Below are 22,150 nucleotides of genomic sequence, written 5' to 3'. Positions count from 1 at the left end.
AAAAATCACATTCTATTTCATGAATGGACTCTTTAGATAATGATTCAAATTCCCATTTGGTGGAATCATCATTATCTTTGTTATTAGGGGTGTCCTTGAACGATTATCTTGTATGATGTAAATCAAAGAAGGATTGATTTACATTCTTGGTATCAACTTCTTTCTAGTTGTCAACATCTTTTTCTTTTGGTACCCATACCAAGGTGGAAGAGGAGGAATCATTATGTTTGGAATGGGACCTAGAAGTGGCATGTGCATTGTCTTGTTCAAAGTACCCTACCCCTATTTTTGATCTATTAGACCTGAATTATGTTGCTAGGGGTTTAATGATGCCTTTTCCTTTCCATAAAGGGCCATCTCCCATGTATCCCATCTTTTTCATTAGATCAAAACTATTTCCATAGAGGTGAGGGGAAATGTCAATATTTTGTCTTTTCACTAATTTCCTCTATGGAACTTGAAGGTACACCACTTTCTTTGACAAAATGTGCATGATAAGGCCTAGTGGTTGAAGATGGTTTGCCATGAGATCTTAGAGATAGTCAGGAATAAAAAAATGAGATTGAATACTCACCTATCCCTTTGCATTACAATTTGCACTTCCTATCAAACTCTTTCATTAGTCTATCCATTTCCTTGTAATGTGACTATTTATAGTATTTTGATGATGATGGTGAAGGAATGGAAGAATTGGAACAACTGACTTTCTATTTACCCTTAGTTGATGTAGAAAAGTGTTTATTGTCCTACCCTATGAATGATGAGGTTTTCGTTGATGTTGTCGTACAATACTGAGCATAGTATTGATCCCCTAGTATGCTCAGCTCTTGACCCATGTAAGGAAATTTTTAACATCGATGGTAAGTGGAAGGAATGACTTGCACATCATGGATCCATGGCATGCCTAATAAGATGTTGTAGGTCAATTTCAAATCTAGGACTTGACAAATAGTTTCCTTTAAAACTGGATCAACCCTTATCAGTAGAATGACCACGCCCTTGAAGGATCTCTCCTCATCATCATATGCCTTAATTTTAATTTTCTTTTTGGGTTTCACAACATCCTCTGTGTACCCTAGGGCTCTTTCCAAATTCAATGTGTAAATTTTTGGGTCTTCCCAATCATTAACCAAGACTCTTTTGACTCTATTTCTATGGATAAATACTTCAATGTACAATAGAGAGTTTTGTGAATGAATGACTGACATGTCATCTTGGACTAAAAGGACACACAATGGGGAGCAAAAAGATTACTTACAATCTTTTGAAGTCTACTAATATCTAGGTCATTTTATACTAAAGCTTTGGTGAGGATCTCCTTATGTTCAAGCAATATTTGTAACAGTTCAAAGATTGAAATGTGGACAAGATTTTTCAATAACTGGTCAACTAGATTGTATTTGACAACTAGATTGTATTTGGGTATAGTGGAACTTGTAGTTGCATGGTCTAAACCAGTTATAGGCCCTAGTAGAATGAATTTGGAGGCTTGATCTCAAGTAATAACATTTGATGATTGTTTCTTATGTTTTTATTTAATTGCAATGACATTTATGACATCATCAAACTACAAAACATGAAAAAGTGAACTAATTTGATTAAAATGATTTGTACAAATGACCTTCATCTCATCTTGCATCTAATTTAGTGATCAATGCCTTATCCATTGCAACATAGAGTCATTCCCAGAAAGATGACCTAACTTGATTTCCTTACAATTAAGTTTATCAAATAAAATACCCAAACTCCATTCTTATTAGCATCCCCTCCATACACCCAGAAACCCTATCAAATCATTGAAGCATTTACTTAAATCCTTGAATTAAAAGAAACAATACATCTGACACACAACTCATCCAAGTTGTCTTAAATTAAATAAAATTTATTCATTCAATCACAAAGTTAAAAATGTATGAAGAATTAGGAGACATAGTAAGAGAACACAGATAATTCATTTTAAATCCCCTTTTCTATCTATCCTTCGAAAGACTGAATACATTGACTGGTAACACTAAATGAAACTTGAGATATATTACATGATCTATCATCAATCTTCATTATCTCAAAGAAATAATACATGAAATGAACCTAGAAACCCACACAATAATGGATGTGTGGCCTTCACAGCTAGAGCTCTACTCAATAGACAGGAAGCAAAACCAACCAACAACCTGGTCTCGCAGTAAAAACTGGAACCCTTTATTGGTCTCTCAAATAGTGAGAAAATTCCCAAAATTTAGACCCTTAGAAATGAGAGGAGGAAAGAATATATAGACAAGAATAAGTTTTCGGATTAGATTTGATGATGCCATATGTCCACTTGAAACTCTTCCTACTATTATTGTTGAAATGTATCTATCCTTTCTTGGTGGCTGAGAATCAAATCTCATCACAACCAAATACCTATTTTGCAAAATATCTCCTCAAAGTGATGAGAAAAATACTTTATTAGAAAATATCAGATAAGCAGGAGCCTTTAATTTAATTCTCTTTACCTTCATTTTCTCATGATCATGAAATTCTCAACTACCTCTACAGTTTCCTTCAAGATATTTACTTTTTCTTTGGTGGTCATTTAAAATCTAATTTTATATTATTTTCCACCATATTCCCTCTCAACTAGAAAATTTGATCCTTACTCAGAGACTGCACTTGCAAATCAAATTATTCACTCATTCTATTAAGTGCCACACAAAACCATGCCCTATTCCTACATTATTTATCAAATAAATCTGCCACCCTATTGGGCGTTCATTTTGCATGAGGTCAATGGTAGGAATCCATAGTGTAATTCCTCTCTTGAAAAGAAAATCTTTTAAGGATCCACTCCAAGGTTCAGTGTTTTTCTTACGACGTACCAAAATCCGCTCAGTAGAAGATAAATGTGAATGTTCACAAAGAGGCCTTTGCTAGTTCCAAAAACTCTTTTACGTTGGAATCAAGTAAAATCTGTTCGCTGTCTCAAAATATCACACCAAAAGACCAATATTTTTGTATTTTCTATTTTTCAATGAATGCAACTCTAACAATGCAGCTACTATGAGGTCCTATTCTAATAGAAGGGTTAGCAAAAAAAATAATGAAACTTAAAGAAAATAACATGAAATCAAATAACTTGAAATTGAAATTCCTAAATGGACATAAGCTACAGAACACAACACGCTGCAAGTTAAACCTTTGAAGAAATCAGTAGGAAACCAATGAAAATAGGAGCAGCGCTTCTTAGAATCTACTGATGCAATCGTCGGTGAGAATCTGTAACAAATCGAATGATGTTTCACTCTTCATCAAATCGCAAGGCCACAAAAAGTGTGCTCATGCGGGACAAAAAGCTATGTAGACACAATCGAGTGATATCTTCTCAAGCTCGTTACATCAATGAAATTCATATATCTGTAGCAAATACCAACACTAAAAGATTGCACAACCAGAAACAATGTTATAAACCTTTGGCTCAATCAAAATCTCATGGATAAATCTAAAAAACAATGACACATTTAGGCAAGAATAACTACACTCCAAATGCTAGCACCAAAAGAATAACTTTATTACATAATAACGGTGGCCCTTGTTACATTTTACAATGGGGTATTTATAAGAAATCGTCTCCTTAATTTGTGTTGAGAGTAAGAGATATCTTGATGGAATAAAATGCTTTTAAAAAATTAAAACAAACTAAATATATACAAACTAGTAATCTAACTAGTGCTTAGAGGGACTCCATCCATATTTTATTCATTAATTGGATGCATGAGCCCTTTACATGAAAGCATGAGAGAGAAAGTAGGAGGAAGCCATCAGTCAAAGTAGAAGTGCATGGAGACACCAAAAATAGAAGCTGGCCCTTCACTTGATGTGTGTCAGAGTTAACTTGCCATAAAAATGTGTTTCCAATGCATGGAAAGTGCTATTTTTGAAACTGGCAGTCAACTATCAGCACACCTTTGAATTGCGAAGCTGCGGACCTCGACTAAGTCAAAAATCTTAAAAATTGTCTAAGTGTCAAAATTGAAATTCTAGCATCTGGGTTTTTTTCATCTTCATCTTAAAGATATGTTTGGATATTTGCCCTTGAATTTCTCTATAATCTTAGTAATCTTAGTAGCATTGGGAAGATCCAAAGCCTCACACTTATCTTTGACATTCTGTCTGTAGTTGTCCACCTCAATTTGAGTTTTTGCAAAATCCACAAGTTTGGTATCCAACTCTAACAATGCTTCTTCTATCCTGAAGGCTTGCCTGATTTCTTCATCACTGGATGCTTCCTCTAAAGTCTTTTTGAAGTTTTCTACAACTACCTCAACTGGTAAAAGCTTCTCTCATTCTTCATCTTCAAAAATATCCAAGCATCTATCACTATATAACTTTTCTATTTCCAAAATTCGCTCTCGAGCTTGGTCTTTGAGCCTATGTATCTCATCATGCAATGTTTCCATCACTTTATTTCCCTCTACAATCTTTTCTATCCAATCATCTATCATGTCTAGCTCTTCGCCGATGTATACATCAATCAGAATGTGGTACCTTTGTCCTTTTATGGCTTGTAGAATTTGCAAATCCTTGCTCCAAACCCGTACCTCATCCATAATGCTGAAGTCCTACCTCAAAATTGCCACGATCTTATCAACATTTTCTTGTGTAGCATGCAATAATTTAAGACTTCCTATAATTATAGTGATACCCCTATCCTCAAGGTTGTCTCACCAATCTTGACAAGCTCTCAGAAATGGATTGAGCCGTACACCTTCCCCTTCTTTAAGAATGGTAGTCAAAGTCTCCTCGGGGCATTTAGAATCAAGATGACCAATAACTTCAGCTAGATATCCTTTCAAGATCTCAACTTTCCTTCGAAGTGCTCTGATTTCAATCTCATCACATTCCATATGGTTAAGAACCTCTTTGACTCCCATAGTCATCATCTGTCGAGAAGTATCCTATGTAGGTTTCCCTAACATGATATCCTTTACTTCATAATCCTGAAGGCTGACAACTTCTTCATCTGTACCTTTTAAGGGATGAGCCACTTGTGCAAATAAGTCCTGATTCCAAGTAGTGGTAATGAATGCAAATGGTGTTGCATCCTATAATGAAGAGTCAGGCTTGTTCAAAATCTTTGCAATGTCACAAATATCATCCTCTGAATCAAGGAATTGATGCTTAGCACTTCTCATTATTTCCTTTCGGAACCATCTCGGGATGTGTCTTTCTTTAACCTTGGCTCTAGATGATGAAGGGATGTGTTCAGCTACCTCCTTCCCTCTGTCACTTTTTCTTGGAGTTTCCTATTGTGAGGATTGTTCTTCTGTAGTCTCAGTTTTTGTAGATCCCGTAGTTTGATCCTCAACTTCCTAGGAAGGTGGTTGTATACATTCCATTACCTGTGCCTCTTTTGGTGGCTCATTAGTAGTCCTTGGTTCTAGTTCTCCTTGTAATGATGATCCTTTCTAAACATCTTCCTCTAAACTCGGAGGTGGAGGTTTCACTAAAACATTATCTACCATCATAGCTTGAGGTGAAGATGGGGGCGTTGGATGGGGACCTTGTGTCTCAGGTGGCATCTGCGTCCAATCTTGCTGTTGAGATTCACCTGTAGGAGTATCTCTAATCTTATCTCCAACCAATTTTGTACCCACTGGCATGAAATCAAAATTTGGAATGGAGAGAATATCATCACCTAGCTCTCTTTTCTCATTCACCCATCATTGTACTTTGTCTTTCAAAGAAGAGATCTCTACCATTTCAGCTTGGGTGGGTGGTGGGGTATTTGTGACATTCTTATTTCTTTCCAATTCTGTGGCTTTGGCAAACCGAGTTCTCCCTTGTAAAGGCACTTGTTCTTCCTCCCCATCTGACTCTATTTCATCCTCATCTGATTCTTCCTCAGGACTGGTTTCAGGAACAAATGGATTAGGCACTAATCTTTTACGAACTCTCTGCCTCTTGTTCATTCTAACCTTAACCCTCCTTTGCTTCTCTGGAACCATAGGAGAAGTAGGTTCTTCATGCATCGGATGAAAGGATGTCTCTGGAATCTCTCCTTCTTCTTGTTGGCTTGAAAAAATAGGAGGCAATGGAAAATCAACCTAGATATGAGAAATTGCAAGGTCTCGAGGGTCTTGGGAAGTAGATTCATGTTGCTGCATTGGGGCCTGTTCTTCAACATGCTCTATCTGGATCCTCTGAGGAGAGGCTCTCTTCCTCTTTTCTTTCTTCTTCTCTGAAGGATGGTAATATCCCACTAGACAATCAAGCTGGTAGACTATTTTTGGCCTGATAGGAGACTGGAGCACAAAGATAGGAACTGTGACCTTCATCCCCTTTACCCTTTCTGGGTGAGCATGTGCATGGAATATCACTATGTCCGAAATCGGATCAAGTGGAAAGGGTTTCTTGATCCAACTCTTTGTCATTCTGATGGCATGTCTTGCTCGATGATTAATATCATCTCCTTCCTCCCTATCAACTTTTGCATTCAGAATGGGCCTCTTGCCAACCTTATCTGTATTGAATAAGGGATCTAGTAGCTCTTGCAAATCTTGTAGCCTTATCTAATCTAGGATGGTCAAATGGAGAGCCTTTTTTGCTAAATATAAAGTCATTCTACAATAGTCCCTAATACGGACATCATAGTCATTTGTGGCATTCCTCCAATGATCTTCAATGGCATCCTCATGGCAGAACTCTTTTCCTACTAGATTTTCCAATTTACCAACATTGTCAAAGAATGGCCGAGGAGAGTTATATTCTTCAAGGGGATAGTTCTCCCATTCCCACTCGAAAGTCAGGATATCCTGCTTCCTCTTTACCTGGTATGCTCCTATTACAAATGGCCAATCCCAACAAGGTCTTCGTTGTTTCTTGATCCTCTAATCAGTCAAGAAATTTCCATTAGAACCAACTTGTCACTTGGGTACCTTGGGAGTTTCTTTGGATAGATAGATGCACCACCAACCCAAATGTGTGTGAATGTTCAAAATTGGATAAAATATGCATCGAGAGCTATGATCTATGCCTTGGCCTCATCAGACAATCTCTTTCCATAATCACCTTCAATGAATTGAATGATGGCAAAGATAAAGGCATCATTCACAATCCTGTACTCTTTTCTTTGTGGCAAGAGCTTCTTCTTAACTAGCTGAGGATAAACTATATATGGCCATGCATTAGGGTCCTGCATATTGCCCTTTTTGTGCAATTTGAGATAGTCAGTGGCTCTTGCTGCAAGTAGATATACCACATAAGAAGTCATATAAAACTTCTTCTTGTCCTTTACTGTCCGCAACTATTCACACACGTTCTCACTAAGTGTGGTGGCCCAATCTTGTGGCATTTTTGCATGTCTGATGGTTTCAATGAAGTTAACCATGAATGGAGTGAGATGACCTACTGCAAGGAATTCCATAACTCTGCTCAGAAGAATGATTGAATATCTAATGTCATCCTTCATGTATCCTCGCGCCATATCTACTTTGCTGATTGTCTTTCCCCGAGATGGCTTCTCAATGAAGTATGAGGAATATATGATGTCCATGGCCTCTTGGTGATGATCCTTATGCCACCTCTCAATTGCTTCATATGAAAGTCTGATAAACTGATCAGCTCTAGGTGAGTGAAAAACTCTCTCAATATTATCAGGTCATAGATCTAAGACCACTTCCCCAGTGATGCTCTTTACCACCCTTTCCTCGAGAACAAATGTTGAGATAAGGTCAAAATCAATTCAGCTGACTGAACAGTCCCAGGATGTGATGCTGCATTTACCAATCCAAACCAGATTAAGGCGGATCTCAAAGAAGATCTTTCAGTTGGGTCGTTAAAAACCCTCAAAAATTCTCCCAAGTCCGTGTGCCCAAGTTTTGTATCTTTCATCTCAGAGTGTTCATTGTGCAATCATGACTTCGAGGTTACGCCTTGGAACTTGTACACAACTGGCTTTGCTATTGATCCAAATGTGGATGCCATTTGATTATATTACCTATACATCACAAAGAAAAAGAACAATTAATCATTGGAGACATATAAAACATTAGAAAAACAAAACAAAAAAAATGATATTCTAGAATTTATTTTACTTCTTGTGATTTTTATTTTTACTTATATATATTTATTTATTTTTTTTAAATTTTTTTTATTTTTTGGGTTTTTTGAGATCATAAATAAATTTTTTTTTTTAAAATGAAGTTTGGGGTTTGAAAACATGACGTCGCACGTGCCAAGAGGGGTGCGGTGGTGGCCGCATGCGTGCATCCTAGAGGGTGCCGTGACTACAGCCGCGCATTGCCTAGAAGGCGCTTGCTACAGCGACCGTGCATGGCCGTGTGGCCCTGAAGGACCGCGCGTGGTGCGCTACCGTGCACCTAAAAGGGTGTAGCCACCGTGGCCGTCGCGGCCCAAAAGGTGCGCCGCCATGCATCCAAAAAAGGGTGCACTAACAGCGATAGCTGGGCGGCCCAGAAGGGCGTCGCGGTGATGCAGCACGTGTGTGCGGCCCAGAAGGGCGCCGCGGCGGCACGACGCGTGCAGCACCACACCACGCGCTTCCTCTTCTGGTCGTGCGCATGTGAGCGCTAAGTCTATGTGCAAAGTGGAGGGGGGAAGGTTTCCATACCTTTCCCTCCTTAGCTCTACCTCTTCAACATCAAAAAATAAAAAAAAAGAAGGGGGGAGGGTGCATTTTATAACTTCCCTCCCCTTTTTTCTTTGTATGCGCACACACGAGTTTTTTTTTTGTTTTTTTAATTTTTCTTCTAACTGATTTAATCGAGACTTTCTCCTTCTTTCAATTCTCAAACTATGAGTCTGGGAGTCAGAAGAAAGTAGGGGGTCCCCATTCCTAGTGAGGAATGGAGCGTGTGTTGTGGATACCACAACAAATAGCCTCAAAAAAAGGAAGAAATGACCAAGGCATTTCTTCATCAGCAAACATTCTTCCACTATGTGTCAAACACCAATCGAACTTCAAACACCTCGAGCGTATCTCAGATGACCTTGCAATCCAAATTTTTGAAGTCTAAACCTTCAAACTCAATGTGTGCATTGTGTATTCATTCTCTTTGATGTATTAGGATGTCATCAATCAACGTTCTCTATCAACTTAAAACAATCTTCCACCCCTCCCAGTTCATTCATTCAAAATTTTCATGAAGGCTCTTTGTTAATCAATTGCTTGACCAGATAAGAGAATCAGTTCGAGGGCTCTTGGCGGGATGTCATGTTCTTTTATTTCAGGCCTTTTGCATAATTTCCCCATTTCATTTAAAACATTACTTTTGATGAAACAATACTTTTGACTGCAAGGCCCTTTGTTTTGTAATGCACCTCTAACCATTTCAGATTGGTAGAATCCTTCTGACTTAACACCATCTCTCTCCTTTTTTTTAGTTTTTGTATCCTGACTATGCTTAGATTGTGTAGCCAGAACATCGGTGTCATTTCTTGGATTCGATCTCTTATGAACATCCCTTGAGTTCCTCTTTTAGAATTTTTTTTTTTTTTAAGACACTCTTACGCCAAACAATGATCTTAGCAACCCTCTGAGGAGACCCCTCCTGTTTGAACTAGTCAGAATTTGGATCATTTCTCATCATCTTTGAATTGAAATTGAACAACACCTAACACCATCAAACCTTTAAATTTGCAAAGTGTTGAGAGCTTGTTAGTCTAGGCTTCTGATTTTCAGACTGAAAGTCTGTTTAATTCCATAAGAGATGTATGTTGCTAGGTTGGTATAAAACACACAATCATCCAAATGTTTTTACAAAGACATACCTCCTCCTGAAATTAGGACCAAAGAGTGGTTAGTGAAATCTTGAGAAAATTCCCAAGTACACCTTACCCCCTAGGACTGACTTGACTTTAAAAGAAAACACACGATTGAAAACAAACACACAACTTAGAGAAAAGGAAACACACTTGCAGAAGTAAACACCATTGCAAAAATGAAAATTTAATCTATGTGCGGAAATGAAACCTAACTAATGTTTTGTTTTTTTTTTTTTTTTTTTTTAGGCTTCAAAATAATGTTTCAGAAATTGCCCATTTACAGGCAAAGGTAGAAACTCCCCCTGTAAGGAACTTAGCCTAAATGTGTTTTCTCCGAGAATTTTTGCAATCTAATATGGGCCTATCCACAAGCGTTGAAACTTGGTATGGCTTCCCAGCGTTTCTTTCACCTTATCCCAAAGTAGGACTAGTCAGAAATCCTGAAGGATTTTATTGTGGCCCTCTTGTCGAACCATCTCTTAACAATGGCTTGATGTTTAGCCATGTGTTCTAATGCAGTTGTTCATTTCTCATCCATTTCCAGAAGATTCATCAATTAGATTTGTACTCTATCAGTGTCATTAGCATACCCACTATGAATTTTAAAACAAGAATCTTGAGGTTGAGCGAGAATACCGGTTCTTGCCCGTAAACAAGTAAATAGAGAGAAGTACCCAAGGCCTTTTTCACTCTGACCCGATCTATCCACAACGCATATTTCAATTGTGTATGTCAATCCCTAGGGTTCTCCTTCAGCAGTCATTTTATTACAATGATCAAATTTTTGTTTGCAGACTCTGCTACCCCATTTCCTTGTGAGTAGTAATTTGAAAAGAATCTGATGATGACTTTGTTTTCAAATGCCCATTGTGTCAAAAATGCAAATGCAAATGCAGATCCATTGTCACATGCAAGAGAAAACAACATTCTAAATCTGGTAACAATATGTTGTTTCAAAAAGTCTGTCACCACCTTAGCAGTGCAATTTTTGAAAGTCTCAACCTCCGTCCATCGTGTGCAGTAATCTGTAGCTATAAGGATAAATGCATGTCCAGTTGATGATGGTGGGTTTACTAGACCAATGAAATCAAGTCCCCACTTTGTGAAAGGGTGCACCTTGTATACCAATTGCAGTGGCATTGCTGGGTGCCTCTCTTTGTTAGCACTAGTTTGGCATGTATGACAGGAATGTACATGTTCTAAAGTATCCTTGAATATTGAGGGCCAAAAATAACTCGATCTTAAAATCATGTGAGCTATTGCTTCTACTGAACCATGTCCCATACCATACTTATCATGAAAATGTTCTAGGACATCCTTAGCTTCTTCACGTCCTAAGCATTTCAAATAAATCCCTTCGTAATTTCTTTTATACAACTTGTTACCAAGTAACTTGTAATACTCACATTTCATTTTAAGTCCCCTACATTGTGAATTGTTCATCCACTTGGGGCATTGATCTTGTAGGAGAAAATAGACAATATCCTGGTACCACACATCTATCACCACACCATGATTGATATCAACTTGTGATACAACCATCTTCTTTTGATCATCTTCATCAATTTCGTCATCAAATTTGAATTCCTTTTGATTTCCTTATTGGTTGTCAGTGATCATTTTGGATAATCCTTGGCCTCTGAATAATCGCATAGGTTGAATCTCTAGATCGAATTCTTGAAGTATTGCCATCCACTTTCCTCTTCTTTCACCAAGTTCATTTTGCATCAAAAGCATCTTTACTGCTGGGTCAGGTACAATTGCATACACCTTACTTCTGAGTATGTAGTGACAGAACTTCTTTACATCCTTGATTAATGCAAAGGACTATTTATGAAGATTTAAATATTTTAACTTAGTGTTCTTTAATGGACAACTCATGAAAGAAATGGCTCGTTCATCCTCCTTCTCTCTTTTTTGCATCAAGATCCTTGCACAAGAATGTTTGAAAGCAAAGGAATAGATCTTGAAGGGTAACCCGTAATCTAGACTTACCAAAATCAGGGTTGTGGAAATTGCAACCTTGATATCTTGGAAGGATTTTTTAATCTCTGGTACCCATTTTGTTTTATCCCTCTTTTTTAGTAAATCATTGAGGGGGCAAACTATCTCTATGAAATCACTTTTGAATTTGCGTACAAAGTTTATCTTTCCAAAGAAAGATTTTAATTCCTTCTAGCTATGAGGAGGCGCTAACTTCAAAATAGACTCAACTCTATTTGGATCAATGGAAATTCCAACTTCAAAAATGACATGTCCTAGGAGCTTTCCTTTAGTAACACCGAACGAACATTTCTTGGGATTGAGCAATATGTCATACTTGCGACATCTATTGAATACCTACCTTAGATCAGCAATATGAGTACTTTGATCCTTTGAAAAGATAGTCAAGTCATCCATGTAGATGACTATACACCTATTTATCAATCCTTTGAAAGCTTCATCCATTGCTTGTTGAAATGTAGCTCCCACATTAATCAACTCGAAAGGCATCCTTCTGTAGGCAAACGTTCCCCACTTGGTTGTGAAAGTAGTCTTTAGCCTATCTTCTTCATCAACCATCACCTAGTTATATCCTGAGTAACCGTCCAAAAATAACATCATCTTTGAACCATTAACGATCTGCAATACTTCATCTAACAAGGGTAGAGGGTAGTTATCCTTCTGAGATGCAAAGTTCAAGTTACAAAAGTCAACACAAAGGCGAATCCCTCCGGTCTTTTTTCGTACAAGGAACCAATTTTCCACCCAAGTGGAATGACGAATAGGGAATATGATCTTAGCATCTAGTAGTTCTTTGACTTCTTTCATAATTAGTGGTTCGATTATTAGATTTACCGGTCATTGCCTTTGCCGGAAAGGTTTAGCATCTGGTTTCAATGGGATGTCATGTGTGATAATCTCAGGATCATAAGTCTTTAATTCTTCATAGCTCCAAGCAATAACATTTTTATACTCAGTGAGCAACTTGAGCATGTCATCCTGTTCCTTTTGATTGCATGCTTTTCCGATTTGCACCATTTTTTGTTCTTCCTCAGTACCTAAATTGTACGAGTCACATTCTTCGATTCCTTTCTCTTGAGTTTCCCTTCTATTGAGTGCTGATTCATCACAGTCAAAGATGTGTTCAAGCTCAACCATCCCTTTTGGAATGCTATTGGTTTTCAAATTAAGGATTCCATCATCATCCTCAAGCTCATCATCTTCAAGCTTTTCTTCAGGTGTATCATTAATCTCTTGTCCTTGGAAATGGTGACTACACATAATAAACTCGAGTATATGTTGATCATCTTGGAAGACCTGAAAGTTTGTGATATTGTCGGGAATGGTAGGAATGGAAACTAATTCAACTGAGAATCTTTTCAACTTTGTTCTTTCTACTGGTTGTAAAGTGCTAGCTGAAATAGCAAGGGTGTCTGCTACCACATTCTTTCTTCTTGGAATGGATTTGATGTTCAGAGCTTCAAAGTCATCCATTATATCCCATACCCTTTTTCTGTAAGTGATTAATCTTTTGTTGTTGCATGAGTATATGGATTTTACTTGTCTTATCACCAGTTGAGAATCCCCTTTGATTATAAGAGCAGTGACTCCTTTTTCCAATGCAAAGAGAAGTCCTTGAATCAAGGCTTCATATTTTGTGCCATTATTAGTACATCTAAACTGCAATCAATATGCGGCATAGAAACACCTACCTTTTGGGTTGATTAATTCAATACCTACATCGAATCCTGATTTGCATCTGGAACCATCGAAGCAGAGCGTCCAAACTGCATTTTCCTTGGGTTTTCTGACTTTGTGTTTATTCGTCCTTAACTTTTCTTTTACTTGAGCCTTAAATGACTGTTTCTTGGGCACCCATTGTAACTTTTCTCATGTAGGGCTTGATGAATCTCCTTCATACCCCATGGATAGGGGAAGAGTGTGTTTCTCTTACTCCTCCTAAATTTCCTCTATTAGCTCAGTGATTTGTTCAACTTTAGGTTCCAAATGAATGACTATTGAGGTCCATCCTTTACCTTTAACATATCGTCTTCTTCTCTAAACTTTAATCATCCCAGGAGGAGGGGAAGATAAACCTCCACCATCTAGAGAGGTATCGTTGTATGATACATTTAAATCTTCACTTTCCTCTTTAGCTTGCTTAAGAAGGTTGGATGAATTCACTGAATTTTGACTTTGGATAATTTCATCACTTGAGGTCTTTGTACTTTTGTTTCCCATTATTTGTGTCAAAACTTTTGCTATTGCTTCTTAGCATGCTGAACATTCAAACTTTGAATGACTAACTTTGTGCAACCAGAAAAATCCTGGAAGGAGGAGGATACTAGGGTCAGCTTCCTCTCCTAAACACTGTAGATTAGTCACCATACTTTCTATGAATTGTGTCACAGTCTCACTTTTAGGTATCGTCACCTTAGGTTCTTCATTTTGGTCTTGAGATGTCTTGTTTGGAACCATGTTCAATGCCATTAATTTGTATGAACCCAAATCAGATTGTAAGAATGCTACCTCATTCAGGGCGTTGTAATCTATGATCATTGTTTTCAGTTTGGGCTCGGCATTTATCTTGATTTGATTGTTCAAACCTTTCCATGGTAACCATAATTGAGTGAAATCTATAGAGAACCATCCTCTAAGACATTTTGTCCATTCTCTACTCAGGAGTAATCTGTATGTTTTTGGGATGTCAACCATGTATGTCAAAAATATCTTGGATCTGAGGATCAACTGTTAGCTGTATGCGCACATCTTTTAATACTCCAATGACTTTTACCTCTATTTTATCTAACTATATTACCACTTAGTTAGAGGGTTGAGGATTAACTCCTAGCCTTTGAGCTATTCATAATGGCATCACATTATAGGAAGCTCCTGAATCAATAAGACAATTGTGAAGATTCTTTACATATATCCTTATGCTCAGCAAAAATGGGGGTACCTTGATTTTGTCCTTGAACATAGTAGGCATCGCTTCTGCAATATTTACTTGTTCTGGCACCATCTTTTGGGGGACATTATTCATATTATGGGAAACCTTTGTATTATCCAATGTCTTCATGAGTGCTTCTCTTTGTTGTGGACAATTCTGCAACATGTCGAACATGGACATATTGGCTTTTGTTTTCTTCAAGTCTTCAACTACATTATATTTTTCATTAGACCAAGCAGGTTTCTTCAGTACTGTCGATATGTTTACTTGATTCTGATACTGTGGTCCTCCTTGTGCTGGCCTTACCAGTGGTAGATTGTTGCTTGCTCTAAGTTCAGGTGGGGTTCGTTGTAAACTAGGAGGAGTTCCATCGATCAAGGGATCCTTTTTGTTTCTGAGATTATATGTGTTTCGATTATCATTTCGAAAGGAAAACATCTCATCATGTTGAAGATCAAGTTCTTGACTAAAAGGGAATGAGAATTCTTCATTTTCTTGTTGTTCCACTTGTACATTCTATGTAGAATCATAAGATTCTAATAGCATTGCATTGAATTGAACAAGAGGTGGATTATCATTCATTGGTGGGTTTTGATTCACATCCTAATTACCATTGTAGTATGCACCATTGTTGCTAGGCATATTTTGGCTATCATCATACTAATTAATGTCAGCATACTGAATGTTGTTGTTATCGGCAGGAATGCTTCCATTATTTGGTCTAGTGTTCCATTGTCAATTTTGTCTTTGGAAGCCATTGTTGCGATCAGGAGGATTGAAGTTGTTTCCTCCCCTGTTGTTTCCTATGTTGTTGTTATCATTATTATTGAAGTTCTTGTTGTAATTCTGACCAAAATTATTGTTGTATGGGCCAACATTATTTCTCTGGAAGTTGTTATTTTGTCCTTGAGACAATCTAAGATGATTCAATTCGATGTTCATTTGCAACATGGTTTTCTTCATCTGACCAACTTCCGAAAGGAGATAGTTATTTGCTTCCACAAGAACTGTTGCCTTTTGTTCAAAGAAGGTTGTTTTCGAGGGCTCATACCCTGGATATGTTATTGCTTGAGTTTGTGGAGTGGGTACCTTTTGTAATGGAACTGGGTTCTTAGGTATGAACTGACTAGGTACAGTGGGTGCTCCCACAAGAATCGTTGGCATGGTAGGAACTATTTGTGTAGGAAGCATCATTCCCCCTCCATTAGGATTAGCTTGATTTGTGAACATGATTGCTTCTACAAAGACTTTGTCCAATGTGTCAATATTTGCTATAGCAAGTCTTCTCAAAAAAATCATAGTAAGAGGATCCATGGCATTGAAATAAACTTGGATGGCAGCTTCAACTGAAATTGTGTATGGTGTTTCCAACTTGCGGTAGGCCATATGAAAATGATGATTGAAGCAAGAAACTATTTTAGCTGGGTCCCTTTTTATTGATATGAATTGCTGATGTATCACTACTAGATTGATGAATGTTTTCAATTGTTCCAAAAATGATTTTTTGAAAGTGTCCCAATCTCCAATACATCCTAGTGGTAGGTTCACATACCAATTGAAGGCAATTTACTCCAAAGAGTAGGGAAATAAGCGAAGAACAACATCTTCATTGGCAATTTGCTTCTGATTGCAAATTTTCTTAAAAATCTTGACATGATCTTCGGCGGTTCTTGTTTCTCTGTAAATAAACCTTGGAAAAAATTTCTCAAGATTCTTAGGGAGGTCATGGAGGGAACCTCTCAAGCTAAGAGGTCAATCAACTACGTTTGTGAAAAAGGCCATCAGAGGATTTTGTGGACCTAAAGGTAGCTGGAATGGTGATGGGAGTGTTGGAATATGTGGAGGTCCACTTGGTGGTTGAATGGGTGGAAGAGTAGAAGAAGATGATGAAATGTCGAATGGAAGAGGCTGAATTCGAGGTATTCCTTTGTCACTACGTGGCTTACGAAAATGAGTAAGCTCTAGAAATTCTTGGGCACTTGGTGAAGATCTTAATGCTTGTTGGAACGGGGATCTAGGATCAATATCTTCCAGTTTGTATCAATTCTGGGAAGAGCGCACCTCTGTAGAAGTACACTTCCTCACTTCTTTTGAATTTTGTGAACCACAGGGTTCTGCGGACCTGTGAAGCTGTGAACCTAAGGACCTGTGGACCTGAATTTCTAAAAAATTTAGAAGTGATTTCTGAACTTTTTACGTAGTGTATATTATTGCAAGGGTGCAAAATTTTTGAAACTTGATCAAATCTTTCTTGTTTCCAATAGTATGTTCTTTGTACGGCCATCCCTCTAGTGCCACTTCTGTTGGGCATTCATTTTGCACGAGGTCAACAGTAGGAATCCATAGTGCAATTCCTCTCTTGAAAAGAAAATCTTTTAAGGATCCACTCCAAGGATCAGTGTTTGTCTTGCAACGTACCAAAATTTGCTCAATAGAAGATAAATGTGAATGTTCACAAGGAGGCCTTTGCTGGTTCCAAAAACTCTTTTACCTTGGAATCAAGTAAAATCTATTCGTTGTGTCAAAATATCACACCAAAAGAACAATATTTTTGTATTTTTTGTTTTTCAATGAATGCAACTCTAACAATGTAGCTACTATGAGGTCCTATTCTAATAGGGGGGTTAGCAAAGCAAATAACGAAACTAAAAGCAAATAACTTGAAATTGAAATTCCTAAATAGGCATAAGCTATAGAACACAACATGCTGCAAGTTAAACCTTTAAAGAAATTGGTAGGAAACCAATGAAAATAGGAGCATCACTTCCTAGAATCCACTAATGCAATCGTCAGTGAGAATCTGTAACAAATCAAATGATGTTTCACTCTTCATCAAATCGCAAGGCCATCGAAAGTGCACTCATGCAAGACAAAAAGCTATATAGATAGAATCAGGTGATCTCTTCTCAAGCTCGTTATGTTAATGGAATTCATATATTTATAGCAAACACCAACACTAAAAGATCGCCCAACCAAAAACAATGCAATAAACCTTTGGCTCAATCACAATCTCATGGATAAATCCAAAAAACAATGACACATTCAGGCAAGAATAACTACACTCCAAATGCTAGCACCAAAAGCATAACTTTATTACATAATAACGGTAGCCCTTGTTACATTTTACAATGGGGTATTTATAAGAAAAAATCTCCTCAATTTGTGTTGAGAGTGAGAGATATCTTGATGCAATAAAATGCTTTTAAAACATTAAAACAAACTCAATATATACAAACTGGTAATCTAAGTGGTGCTTAGAGGGACTCCATCCATATTTTATTCATTAATTGGATGCATGAGCTCTTTACATGAAAGCATGAGAGATAAAGTAGGAGGAAGCCATCAGTCAAAGTAGAAGTGCATGGAGACACCAAAAATAGAAGCTGGCCCTTCACTTGATGTGTATCGAAATTAACTTGCCATCAAAATGCATTTCCAATGCATGGAAAGTGCTATTTTTGAAATTGGCAGTCAACTATTGATGCACCCTTGAATTGTAGAGCTACGGAGCTGCGGACCTGGGGACCTGTGGAGCTATGAAGTTGCAGAGCTATAGACCTCGATTGAGTCAAAAATCTCAAAAAATTTCTAAGTGTCAAAATTGAAATTCTGGCATCTGGATTTTGTTCATCTTCATCCTAAAGATATGTTTGGATATTTTCCCTTGAATTTCTCTAAAATATTGGTAATCTTAGTAGAATCAGGAAGATCCAAACCCTCATACTTATCTTTGACCTTCTGTCTGTAGTTATCCACCCCAATTTGAGTTTCTGCAAAATCCCCAAGTTTGGTATCCAACTCTAACAATGCTTCTTCTGTCCTGAAGGCTTGTCTGATGTCTTCATCACTGGATGCTTCCTCTAAAGTCTTTATGAAGTTTTCTACAACTACCTCAACTGGTAAAAGCTTCTCTCATTCTTCATCTTCAAAAATATCCAAGCATGCATCACTATATAACTTTTCTTCTTCCAAAATTTGCTCTCGAGCTTGGTCCTTGAGCCTATGTATCTCATCATGCAATGTTTCCATCACTTTATTTCCCTCTACAATCTTTTTTATCCAATCATCTATCATGTCTAGCTCTTTGCCAGTATATACATCAATCAAAATGCGGTACCTTTGTCCTTTTATGGCTTGTAGAATTTGCAAATCCTTGCTCCAAACCCATATGTCATCCATAATGCTGAAGTCCTACCTCAAAATTGCGACGATCTTATCAACATTGTCTTGTGTAGCATGCAATAATTTTAGACTTCCTGTAATTATAGTGATACCTCTATTCTCAAGGTTGTCTCACCAATCCTGAAAAGCTCTTAGAAATGGATTGAGTCATACACCTTCCCCTTCTTTAAGAATGGTAGTCAAAGTCTCCTTGGGGCATTCAAAATCAAGAGGACCAATAACTTCAGCTAGATATCCTTTCAAGATCTCAACTTTCCTTTGAAGTGCTCTGATTTCAATCTCATTATGTTCCATATGGTTAAGAACCTCTTTGACTCCCATAGTCATCATCTATCAAGAAGTATCCCGTGTAGGTTTCCCTAACATGATATCATTTACTTCATATTCCTCAAGGTTGACAGCTTCTTCATCTATACCTTTCGGGGGATGAGCCACTTGTGCAAATAAGTCTTGATTCAGAGTAGTGGTAATGAATGCAAATGGTGTTGCATCCTATAATGGAGAGTCAGGCTTGCTCAAAATATCTGCAATGTCACAAATATCATCCTTTGAAGCAAGGAATTGATGCTTAGCACTTCTCATTATTTCCTTTCAGAACCATCTCGGGATGTGTCTTTCTTTAACCTTGGCTCTAGATGATGAAGGGATGTGTTCAACTACCTCCTTCCCTCTGTCACTTTTGCTTGGATTTTCCTGTTATGAGGGTTCTTCTTCTATAGTCTCAGTTTTTGTAGATCCCATAGTTTAATCCTCAACTTCCTAGGAAGGTTGTTGTATACATTCCATTACCTGTGCCTCTTTTGGTGGCTCATTAGTAGTCCTTGGTTCTGGTTCTCCTTGTAATGATGATCCTTTCTAAACATGTTCCTCTGAACTCAGAGGTGGAGGTGTCACTGAAACCTTATCTTCCATCATAGCTTGAGGTGAAGATGGGGGTGTTGGATGAGGATCTTGTGTCTCAGGTAGCATCTGCGTCCAATCTTGCTGTTGAGATTCACCTGTAGGAGTATCTCTAATCTTATCTCCAACCAATTCTGTATCCACTGGCATGAAATAAAAATATGGAATGGAGAGAATATAATCACCTAGCTCTCTTTGCTCTTTCACCCATCATTGTACTTCATCTTTCAAAGAAGAGAGCTCTACCATTTCAGCTTGGGTGGGTGGTGGGGTATTTGTGACATTCTTCTTTCTTTCTAATTCTGTGGCTTTGGCAAATCGATTTCTCCCTTGTAAAGGCACTTTTTCTTCCTCCCCATCTGACTCTGTTTCATCCTCATCTGATTCTTCCTTGAGAATGGTTTCAGGAATAGATGGATTAGGCACTAATCTTTTATGAACTCTCTGCCTCTTGTTCATTCTAACCTTAACCCTCCTTTGGATCTGTGGAACCATAGGAGAAGGGGGTTCTTCATGCATCGGATGAATGGATGTCTCTGGAATCTCTCCTTCTTCTTGTTGGCTTGAAAAAATAGGAGGCAATGGAAAATCAACTTGGATATGAGAAATTGTAGGGTCTCGAGGGTCTTGGGAAGTATATTCATGTTGCTACATAGGGGCCTGTTCTTCAACATGCTCTATTTGGATCCTCTGAGGATAGGCTCTCTTCCTCTTTTCTTTCTTCTTCTCTGAAGGATGGTAATATCCCACTAGACAATCAAGCTGGTAGACTATTTCTGGCCTGATAGGAGACTGGAGCGCAAAGATAGGAACTATGACCTTCCTCCCCTTTACCCTTTCTAGGTGAGCATGTGCATGGAATATCACTATGTCCGAAATCGGATCAAGTGGAAAGGGTTTCTTGATCCAACTCTTTGTCATTATGATGATATGTCTTGCTCGATGATTAATATCATCTCCTTCCTCCCTATCAACTTCTACATTTAAAATGGGCCTCTCACTAACCTTATCTATATTGAATAAGGGATCCAGTAGCTCTTGCGATTCTCGTAGCCTTATCTCGTCTGGGATGGTCAAATGGAGAGCCTTCTCTCCTAAATATAAATTCATTCTACAACAGTCCCTGATACGGACATCATATTCATTTGTGGCATTCATCCAATGATCTTCAATGGAATCCTCATGGTAGAACTCTTTTCCTACCAAATTTTCCACTTTACCAACATTATCAAAGAATGGTCGGGGAGAGTTATATTCTTCAAGGGGATAGTTCTCCCATTCCCACTTGAAAGTCAGGATATCCTGCTTCCCCTTTACTTGGTATGCTCCTATTACAAATGGCCAATCCCAACAAGGTCTTCATTGTTTCTTGATCCTCTCATCTATGGAGAAATTTCCATTAGAACCAACTTATCACTTGGGTACCTTTGGAGCTTCTTTGGATGGATAGATGCACCACCAACCTGAATGTATGTGAATGTGCAGAACTAGATAAAATATGCACCGAAAGCTGTGACTTGTGCCTTGGCCTCATCAGACAATCTCTTTCCATAATTGCCTTCGATGAATCGAATGATGGCAAAGATAAAGGCATCATTCACAATCCTGTACTCTTTGCTTTGTGGCAAGAGCTTCTTCTTAACTAGCTGAGGATAAACTATATACAGCCATGCATTAGGGTCCTGCATACTGCCATTTTTGTACAATCTGGGATAGTCAATGGCTCTTGCTGCAAGTAGATATACCACATAAGAAGTCATATAAAACTTCTTCTTGTCGTTTACTATCTGCAACTAATCACACATGTTCTCACTAAGTGTGGTGGCCCAATCCAGTGGCATTTTTGCCTGTCTGATGGTTTCAATGAAGTTAACCATGAATGGAGTGAGATGACCTGTTGCAGGCAATCCCATAACTCTACTTAGAAGAATGATTGAATATCCAATGTCATCCTTCATGTATCCTCATGCCATATCTACTTTTCTGATTTTCTTTCCCCGAGATGGCTTCTCAATGAAGTATGAGGAATATATGATGTCCATGGCCTCCTGGTGATGATCCTTATGCCATCTCTCAACTACTTCATATGAAAGTCTGATAAACTGATCAGCTCTAGGTAAGTGAAAAACTCTCTCGATATTATCAGGTCATAGATCTAAGACCACTTCCCTAGTGACACTCTTTACCACCCTTTCCTCGAGAACAAAATGTCAAGATAAGGTCAAAATCAATTCAGCTAACTGAACGGTCCCAGGATGTGATGCTGCATTTACCAATCTAGACCAGATTAAGGTGGATCTCAAAGAAGATCTTTTAGTCGGGTTGTTACAAACCCTCAAAAATTCTCCCAAGTCTATGTGTCCATGTTTTGTA

The sequence above is a fragment of the Cupressus sempervirens genome, chromosome 9 (genome assembly GCF_028749045.1).
Source record: "Cupressus sempervirens isolate cs-2001-9-10 chromosome 9, ASM2874904v1, whole genome shotgun sequence".
NCBI classification, from domain to species: Eukaryota; Viridiplantae; Streptophyta; class Pinopsida; order Cupressales; family Cupressaceae; genus Cupressus; species Cupressus sempervirens.
Note: the sequence above shows the minus strand (reverse complement) of the source record.